The sequence below is a fragment of the Etheostoma spectabile genome, chromosome 6, assembly GCF_008692095.1.
Source record: "Etheostoma spectabile isolate EspeVRDwgs_2016 chromosome 6, UIUC_Espe_1.0, whole genome shotgun sequence".
NCBI lineage: Eukaryota > Metazoa > Chordata > Actinopteri > Perciformes > Percidae > Etheostoma > Etheostoma spectabile.
In genome coordinates, this window is record NC_045738.1 from 23,334,871 (window position 1) to 23,345,553 (window position 10,683).

At 41.6% G+C, this 10,683-nt stretch overlaps 1 protein-coding gene across 1 annotated transcript in view; it reads left to right on the forward strand.

The window, feature by feature from the left end:
- klhl32 (kelch-like family member 32) overlaps positions 1 to 10,683 on the forward strand; it is a 44,874-nt gene that overhangs the window by 4,382 nt on the left and 29,809 nt on the right. The window lies entirely within an intron of this gene.

The following is a 10,683-nucleotide window of genomic DNA, read 5'->3' on the forward strand; positions in this document are numbered from 1 at the left end:
TAAGATATGAAACTTAAAGTCCTTTGAACAAAAACAAAAAAAAGGGACGTTGTAGAGCGCCCTCTGGTGGACAAACAATACGCCAACGCTCATAACATGGTTGACCGTCCGTTTTTATTTCTTAAATATTCATTTATTTGTCATTATAAATGATTCTGATGAATGAATATTTAAAAAAGAAAAATGACGATAGCGATAGATCAGGAAATGCCTAATAAATATATATATATATATATATATATATATATAGAGAGAGAGATATCGGTCAGGCTCTAATCCCAGTACACATTCAGCACATTCTAAAGTCAGAATGTGAGTCCAACCATCTTTTCAGGCAGGTTTTGCTCCCTATGCCGCTAAGAATAAAAAAAAAAAATTGGCAGATTATTTTTTTTTTTATCAGGTAGCTGCTACTTCTCCAGTCATGTCTGGAGAGTAGAAGTATTACTTTGCCTGACATAGGTCATGACCTTATGTTGTCATGTTGACCTGAATGTGACCTGGGGTACCACTGTCTCTATTTACCCAGCATGGTAAGTAAAATTAATATACTTTAAACCAAAACATGTCATAAGACATGGGTATCCATTCCCAAATAAGTTCACCATTATATAAGTTTAAATTGAAATTGTGCAAAGATTTCAAAGTTCCCTTCTCTTGGACATTTTCCCAACCCATTGTAATCCACTTTGTAATCCATCCAAATATTCCAACCCTTTGTAGTCAAGAATATATAGTGCATTGCACATGTGTGTATTTACAGCAGCAGAACTGTGTATGTGGGATATGTTCAAAACAAACTCCAGTGCCCATGTTTGTCGTGATGACGAATCACGTCACCCAGTGCGATGGCGCAACAGTGGACCTCTATGGCACATATGAATACAGAGATACAGTATATTAGGATTTTGGCTACACAGGGAACACTTAGCAGGGTCAATTTGTGTGTTTCTTTTTTTGTAAGCCAGCACATGCAGGCTTTTAACCCTCTCCCCAGAGGTAGTATTAAAAAGACACCGCAATGCTCCCTGCTGAAAATTCTAAATCTTATAGATCAAGGTCAGTTTTCTAGTTAAGAGGAGTACTATTCAGCCTGGGAACATTTTTGTTGTATTATTTATTCTGTGGCTCTGGAGGATCAAGACTAACTTTTGTATAAATTGGGTGCATGAAATTTGAAAGACACGGGCAAGGATAGTCTAGTGATAAGATGCTTTTGGTTGCGATATGGGTAAAATATCTCAATTTTGACCATTATTTCTTTCTTTCATCTGCCTCTTGTGAATCAACTAGTTTTATGAAAGTGCCTTAATTTAGCCCTTTAAATGTGTAGATTCATCATAGTCAGCTTCAAAATGATGAAGTGATATTTTGATCTTTATAGTTTCAAGTGTTCAATATCATCAAGGACATCAAAGGTTTTACCCCTCCTCAAATTCCTCATGGAGCGTCTCTCTCTCTCTTTTTGAGTTGCTAAATCCTTTTAATTTCCCTTCCCTCTCATCCAGCGCGACAATTTGGTCCTGTTCTCCCTTAGCTCTCTCCGACAGAGGAAACAACAAGCCTGACTCATCATTCATCCTACCTCTGGCCCACAGTGTGCACACACACCCTCCCACACACACCCATTATTTCCTCTGTCGTACACACCGTCACCATGAAGGTGACAGAGCAAGCGTCCTGGTAGACAGCAGCATTTAGAATAATGGCTTCAATTGGAAGTGAACAGAGATGAATTATCATGGACCGGGTGTCGTACTGCTTAAGGATGGGAGAAAGCTGAGGGGGGCTGTGGATGGGGGTGGTGTATTTGCAGCTACGTGGATCCAGATAGAAGAAAGAAGGGGATTTGAGATATGTGAGATACATACTAATGGGCAGAGTGTGTAAGTGTGGAGACATAATGCAAATGAAAATATAATTAAAATATTAACATTCATAGTTACTTATACACTTTCTTCTTCTTAGAAATAAAAGAAATGACTTGTTTTGCAGTAATGTGTCCCCGCCCCAACTGTTTTCCCCATGCTAGTGATGGTAGTACTATGTACAACTTAAAAAAAACACTGCTAGTAAAACACTCATGTGAACGAGTAATATGTGCATCTTTATATTAGACTCTCATTTTTTGGGTCATGGCTGTCATTTTCAAAAAGACTGAGGACTATAACTATAATTTGAATAATGTGTGTACAAACCCATTATCTTTCTTACTATTTTATATATGTATATAGTTGCTCTCAGGAACTGTTCCCCCCCTTATTTTTTATTCTTCTTCTTCTCCTTCTGCACAACTTACACGTTACATTTTTATATTTCGTGTTGACACTGTAAAGAGGCTGCTTCAGTCTCTTTGCACAGGTACTGCACTTGTGTATAATGACAATCAAATACTTCTTTAATCTTAACAAGAAGATCTAGCAGCTCTGATAAGGCTGTACTCATGCTTGTTAGGTACTTTGAGCTAACGCTAGCATGGAGTTTAGCAAATACAATGTTCAGTTCACCATCTTAGATTATTGTGTTCTGACATTTACTAATTAGCACAAATTAACCACATTTCATGGCAGTTCATGCAAATTGGTGTTCTCACCAACCCTGCCGTCCCCAAAAATGTAGTGCCTTCTTGTTGTACCATCAAAGTAGTCTAGCTGTCCCAAAATGTAAAAGAATCCTTGAAATTGTAATCCAGTCCAAATTCACTGCAAGGATGTCATTAACAAAATTAGTCAATTTCTTTTAATCTATGCAGCCTCTCTCCAGAAGGGAAGATGTTGTGTGTTAAAGGGCTAAACTATAGTAGTAGTAGTAGTAGTAGTAGTAGTAGTAGTAGTAGTAGTAGTAGTAGTAGGGGAAAAGGAGCTAGCAGATAGTGAGAGTTTTTACAGTGTGTTTGGGGACAGGCAGCTAGCAGATAGTGAGATGTTTTTACAGTGTGTTCTGGGGACAGGCAGCTAGCAGATAGTGAGGAGATGTTTTACATTGTGTTCAGGGGACAGGCAGCTAGCAGATAGTTAAGGAGATGTTTTTACAGTGTGTTCTGGGGACAGGCAGCTAGCAGATAGTGAGGAGATGTTTTTACAGTGTGTTCTAGGGACAGGCAAGCTAGCAGATAGTGAGGAGATGTTTGCTGTATGTGACAGAAAATGTTTAACCTAAAAAATGCATGGCATCACTTAAAGCACCTTTAAAAATGTGTGTCTTTGACCTTTTTTCTCTTTTGAACCACCACGAGATATTTTATTTTGCATTTTCTGAAACAAACCGTGCCATGGAACAACAGAAGAAAAGAAGTCACAGACATTGAAGGTGAAATTAAATCCGCTTGTTCCTCCTCTCCTTCAATGGGGACTCTGATCTCTGATCATATATCTCTAAGTGTCACAGCAACAACAGACTGAGAAAGGGGTTTGTTGGGGGTGTGCGTGCTCACAAAACAGCATCATAGTCAATCAACACTGGTCAGATGCAACATCCTAGAGCCCTTCTGTATTGATTCGCCAGCCTTGGCCCCGGAGGGTCAACAGAAATAAAGCACAATCAGTACTTTAGTTAAACAGCCTCTCACTCTTCCTCTCCCTCGGAGCGCGCACGCACGTGCACCTCGCACGCCACATGAGATCAAAGCGGTGGACGTGCGTCTGCAGTCGGGTCCTGCTGTGCGTGAGTCCAGCTTGCTGCTCGCTAATCAAAGCTATTGACTGGTGTCACAACAGTGAGGGATGACAGAGTCATTGATTAGCAGAGAGTGGGGGGGGGGGGGGGGGAAGAGAGAGAGGAGGGAGATGATGGGTCAAATCTGGCCACGATGAAGACAAACTCTACTGTCTTCTCAATTATCGGGGACAGCAAGGTTATGAAGCCTCATATTGTCTCTGTTTAGAGTGTGTATATATGTTTGGTTTGGTTTGATGTGTAAGCGCATTGTGAGCAATGATGATCCAAAGAAAAATTCCTCGTAGTGGCCTCATACTGTCATACTGTCCTCATAATTTATCCTCTGGATTGTATTGGGGGGGGGAAAAAGACATTGAAATTCCTTTTGAAAAGTAAACCTAGCTGCTGTAGAATATTTCAGTCACCACGGTTCCCTTGCCTCGGGATAGTGATTCGCTAACTTGCAATTTCGCATATCTTTAAATCCCAGTAGCAATTTGTAGCACAGTCACTCCACACATCCACACTATTCTACTATCTCACTCAGAGAATGCTCTATGACAGCATTAGAAGCTTTGATGTCTCTCTCTCTGTCATGCAAGCAACATTCATTCCTCCCAAACTCAGCCAATTCTCCCGACTCATTGCACCCATGAACTTTAACCAGGCACCACCCTCCTCGGGCGAATTTCCCCCTGTTTGGGAGTGTGATGTGAAAGACAGTGTCGACTTAAGTTTTGACCAAGGCTGCATATTTCTCTCAGAGCTGGCCTCGTTGATTCACCACGCGTAATTAAAAATCCACTGGTCCACCGAGCAGAGGGCGACGTGTGGCTAAACTGGTGTGATGGGTAAGCTGTGGTCAGTGTTAAACAGGCGGAAAGTAAGAAGGGATTAAGAGAGAAAGATTATGCATGTTTGCTTCTGTGTTAGCGGGTGTGTGTGTGTTTGAGTATGGAGATTGTGAGAGGCTGGTCGCCTCTGGCAGGAATGCTCCTGACTTGGTGGAGGAGCTGAGGGAGAGCTGTTGTGACGGATGACTCCCCTGAGGGATATAGATCCAGCACAGAGCCCCTGCTCACTGCAGTCCTTCCACATGATGCTGCAGTGGGGGTGCAGCGCTGCAGTTAGCCTGACCTGCCAGCAGAATTTATGTGTTTCTGCTTGTTGTGATATATGAAACAGGACTCCCTCACGACCCTGGGAAATATTACTGTGGCTATATTTACATTTATGTAGGTGTATGTCACAGAAATCATGATATCTTACATGCAATGGTATCTGACTGAAGCTTCTTCTGGTATTTAAAAAATTAACTTTAATATCTATTTTGGCGACTGATAGTATTAATTTGTCAAAGTCATTATAGTTTATTATTATATTATAGTTAAACGGCTAAAGGTCCCATGGAGTTTTTTTAACATTAAAATGAGTTCCCCCAGCTGCCTATGGCCCCCTGGTGGATAGAAATGGTGATAGGTGTAAACCGAGCCTGGGTATTCTGCTCTGCCTTTGAGAAGAGGAAAGCTCAGATGGGCCGATCTGGAATCTTGCCCCTAATGAGGTCAAAGGGGCAAGGTTAACTCCCTTCTCTGCTTGTCGCCACCAGAGAATTTGGGCCACCCATGAGAGACAGACATCATGGCTTTCAAACGAGCAAAGTGGCAGTTGGTCAAGGCCACACCCCCAGCTACCATCCCCCCCCCTTCAAAAGCTACACCACCAGGTGTAGCTTTTGGTGCACAGTTCTGCACCAGGGCTGAATTTCGGGAAAGAGACTTCAAGTACAGTATTAGGGGGCCACTAAGGTCTATATAAAGGACTTCAGATACAGTATCAGGGGACCATAAGGATATAAAAGAGACTTCAGATACAGTATTAGGGGACCACTAAGGTCTATGTAAAAGAGACTTCAGATACAGTATTAGGGGACCACTAAGATCTATATAAAAGAGACTTCAGATACAGTATTAGGGGACCACTAAGGTCTATATAAAGAGACTTCAGATACAGTTTAGGGACCACTAAGGTCATATAAAAAGAGACTTCCGATACAGTATTAGGGGACCACTAAGGTCTATATAAAAGAGACTTCAGATACAGTATTAGGGACCACTAAGGTCATATAAAGAGACTTCCGATACAGTATTAGGGGACCACTAAGGTCTATATAAAAGAGACTTCAGATACAGTATTAGGGGACACTAAGGTCTATATAAAAGCATCCAAAGCACCTTTTATGGGACCTTTAATCATTAATATCCCTATCCTATCATGACAAGGGTTTCAGAATAGAATTACTTGTGAAACCACATCAGTAAAAACAACAAAGTGAGTGTTAACCCAGACAGACCGTGAAGACGGATCTCTTGCTGGTTTACACATTCTTCAGCTCTCTTTCCCCAGGAATTTCCGTTTGAAGTGTGTGAAATGTAATGCTCGATTAAACTGGATCCTTTTTTTCACATAGGCATAGAAAGAAAATAAAGGAGTTATAACCACATGGACCGCCAGAGATGGGAAATACAAATACTTTGTTACTGTACTCAAGCAGATTTTTCCGATATTTTTACTTACTATTTAGTTGTTGTGCCAACTTATTACTTTTACCCTTACATTTTTAACACAAACATCTACTTTCTACTTATTTCAGTGAAGTTATTATTTCTGCGTCATCAATACCGAATTCAATCTAATGGAAGGGAATATACGTCTGTGATTGTATTGTAACTCTAAGTATGGGGAACTTCATAATTCATATTTTACCCCTCATTTTCTCAGAAGCCATATTCAACACAAACACATACATGTTGATTGCTATAAAAAGAGAAAGTGGATCTGTGGAATTCTCACAATCAATTTCAGTATCACGTTATCAAATCAGTACAACCAATAAAAAGTCATATGGTGAAAATACTGTGGAGTCCATCTTTAAATAGCAGTGTCTTCATAAAGAGGTGAAAGCAAAACAGCGTTCTGTGTAGTGCAGGTAGAACAACCGCGTGAATGATTCTTGGAGACATAATAGCTTTTGAAATGAGTTCGTTGACTGCAGGGCTAGAAGGAAACATTTGTCGGTGTGACAAAAAGCAAGGAGAGATTTAGTGTGTGTGTGTGTGTGCGCGCGCGCACAGCTTTGCTAAAGGTGGTGTGTGATGTGGGTGTCACTGATTTGGCCAAAAACTCCCCGAGTCGTCCAGACCCAGACGTCTTAGTAATGTGACGGATTGGAAGAGGCAGGTGACACATCAGGACAAGTCACACGTAAAAAAGCTCACGCTTGGTCAGGTATTTCGTTACAATTAGTCATGTCTGCTAGACAATGTGTGGGCTAGATAATGTGCTACAATCACGGATGTACGTGTGAAAGAAAGAGGCAGAGAGAGAGAAGGCACTTTATCTCCTCAGTAAAAGAGCTAAATGAAACCCAGCATTGGAGTCAGATGACAAACGATGATAATGTGTAAGCCCCTGCAGAGGAACAGTGGACCCGAGTGAGTTTTCTTGCTTACTGTATCAGGCTGATCTAATAATTCTAGTGCTGGAAAACAGTGTTGCTGGCAAAGCCGGGACTTGGTGAGCGGCGTTCAAAAAGCAGAGCCGAAGAACAAAAGTGGAGAGGACGGACAAAAAGGAGGAGAGGCGGCGACCCGCCCACCCTTAGCTCTCTGCAGAGAGAGAGAAAAAATAATCACACACAGGAGGAGTAACCCTGGGTAACTTGCACATATTATATGCCTCTCATTTTAAGAGGGATTAATTTACTTCTAATCTCATAGCCCAAATCAAGTCTCATCTGTGCACTTTTCCGTGGCCCATCTCAGCAAATCTCTTTTCTGCTGTCTTACCTATAGCTACCTTGCAGCTTGACTTGAATCCGACTGCAGCCTTCAGCAAGAGACCGCAAACATCGGGTACCTTTCGCATGGGGTGAAGAATTTTGCTGTAGCACTTTGAATCATGGCAAAGTCAGTGGTTCATATTCTGCACTCTCTTTAAATGCAAACTTACTGAAGAGACTTATTCTCAGAATTCTGAGATTTAAAGGTCCAATGTGTAGGAATTTCTCCCATCTAGCATTGAGGTCCTGTATCAATGTAACAATCAACTCTGTTGCACACACAGTCCAAGTACTATTACTGTAGGGTAGCCTACAAGCTTCAGAAGCCGGTCTTTTGCTCTTTTCAAGAATCCTGTCCTGAAATTTGTCTTTGAATAGTGTGGTCCTCCAAGTCCTTCTCAAACCTGCCGGGGCGGGAAGCGACGATACACGTTAGCAGCATTAGCAGCACCTGTGAGTGTGTCATGTGACAGCAAAACCGTGAAAGGTGGAGCAGTATGTCCTGCATGTCCCTTATTGGCAAAATATGGAGCGTTACCCCAGTTTTAAGCCAATATGAACACTTGGAATTGATGGTGGTGGTAAATATTCATGAAAAAGGACAAGTTTGTGAACGGGCAACACAGATTTTGATAATACGCAACTACACACGTACACACTGGACTTAAGTCAGAATTCTGACTTTTTTTCCAGACTTTTATCTCAGAATTCCGATTTCAAACAAAAAAAATATTCAATGTGGCCCTTATCCTCTTCCGTACAATTTTCATGGTCTTAATTTTAGTTTTTTAAATTGATATTTTTCAAGACTTTTTATTCTTGGCAGCATGGCAGAGCCCTTGATATAATATTTAGACCGTTGTGATGTGCCTCTATCACATCAGCAGCAGGCTGCACTGCATGCCTGCTTTTTATAGAATGGTTGATGAGTGTTCAATTCTTTTAAGGAGCATTCCGGCTTATTTTTATCAGGCGATAGAAAAAAAAACGAGCCGAATCAGTGCGGTCAAAACGGAGTAGCTGCAGCTAGCAAGCTTCCACTCAAGCTAAAATGGCAGTTAACGGGACAGGTTTTAGAGTGCTTTGTGCCTCTTACAGAAATGAAATGCAATTCAAATGTCTGTGCACAAGAACAGGGCCACATGACAACGTGACAAGTTTTCAACTCAGACAGTTTAAATCACTTACCTGCCTCTATCCTGCTGCTAGCTAGCTCGCCCTGTTAGCTGCTAGCTGCTAGCGTTAGCTGCCGTGTGATCAGTCAGTCTCTGTGATAATCTCACGCAGCAGTTCATCCATTTTGTAGTGATCGATCTGGTGTTGATGAGTAGGAGGCTGGCCGTGAATTTATGTGGTAGTTCCCAGCTGCGCTAGCAGGCGCCTTGCTTTGGATCCCCCCCCCGTTTTTGTCACCTCCGCTCCCAAAAAACAATCCAGTGAGTGCCCGGTGGTCTGGCTATGTCCCCAAAGGACGGTTATGCCTTCCCAACAAAAACTTGAAGTTTATGTCTCACTCATCAAAAATCTGAAGGAAGAGCTATTCAATTTGGGATGGTGATTGCAAAAAGTTAATTTACATGTATGGAAAATGGATTCTGTGCCTTCATAAGTATGTGGCTGCGAGAACTTTCAAAATCTTTGATCTGGAAAGACGAGATTTATAATGAAGACAGAGGAGACAAGTTTGAGAAGATAGGGACCCGATACTGAATCATCTTAAAAATGTGAACCCTTAGACGTTAACTATTTTATAAGACCTCACTGTGATAATTTGTGTGATTTGAAAATATCTATTTGTTAACTTTATCTCAAGATGTTTTTGTTATAGTATCCATCATTACCATGACCGTGGAACATTATTGTAATCTTGATGTGTGCTGTTTCTTTAGTTCAGTAAATTTAGGGGGGGGGGTTTTGTTTTCTTTTTCTTTTTTTTGTTTTTTCAGGGTTTTCATTTCTTGAAATCAATAAACATATTTTCAAAAAAAAAAAAAAAAACTTGAAGTTTATTTCCCCTCAGAAATAGTTTATTGAACACTGTAGTGGTTATACCATAGCAGTGACTCTGTACCTACATGGAAACGTTACAATAGCGTTACTGAGGGCTAGCTGTAGTCTTGCGCTGAAGTCTTGGTGTGGCAGGAAAAGGAAAACAGGTGGCAGATTGCTCCGAGAAGCAAGGTTGCCAAGTATCCCACCACACCAACAAGATCGATCCCACCCAAAATGGATGAGCTACAAATACACACGGAACTGCTGCGTGAGACAGAGACATGACTGAACACACGGCAGCTAGCAGCTAACCGCTAACAGCTAACAGGGCGAGCTAGCTACCAGCAGGATAGGACAAGGGTAAGTGAATTTAAACAATGTCTGAGTTGAAAACGATCTTGTTGTCACCTGAGGGCGCCTGTCATGTTGCACAGACATTTATTTGCATTTGTGTCTGTTAAGAGGCTCTAAAACTTGCTCCAACAACTCGTTTTAGCTGAGTGGAAGCTCGAAGACGTAGTACAGCTTTCCGTGTTGACCCCACCGATTCGGCTCATTTTTTTTTCCCTATCAACTGTACTCCATATTTATAGCGATCGAGATTAACGTAAAAATCAGCCGTAAACCTTTAAATCAGTCTTACCATTGTCCATACAAACAAAGGAAGTGTGTGTTTCATTACAAATCCGGAAACTCTTCTTGGTCATCTGCAAACGTCATTTGTAAAACATAAGACACATTTTCAGGGTATAGAATATAGTCCGGGGACTCACCTGAAGTAACGCTGCACGCGCCAGGACGGCTTTGTGGGTGGAACTTCTGCTCCCCGGGACCAGGGTGACGTCACACAGCAAGCCATCCTTCCTCTGCTGGTTGAGGGCAGAGAGGACCGAGTCCTGGTGGGACTTAGACTGACAGAGCCTGTCCTGTCAGCATCTCCCTACTACTGCTACACACACACACACACACACACACACACACACACACACACACACACACACACACACCACACACACACACACACACACACATATATGTTGTTAAACTGGAGTTGAACTTGTAGATGAGACAAAGCTCTGGTTCTATTAATTACAGTGATGATAATAACAAAATATTACAACTGCTACTTGTGCTACACAATTACTATCACCACTCCTACTATTTTATTTCACTCCTGCTGTGCTATGAATACC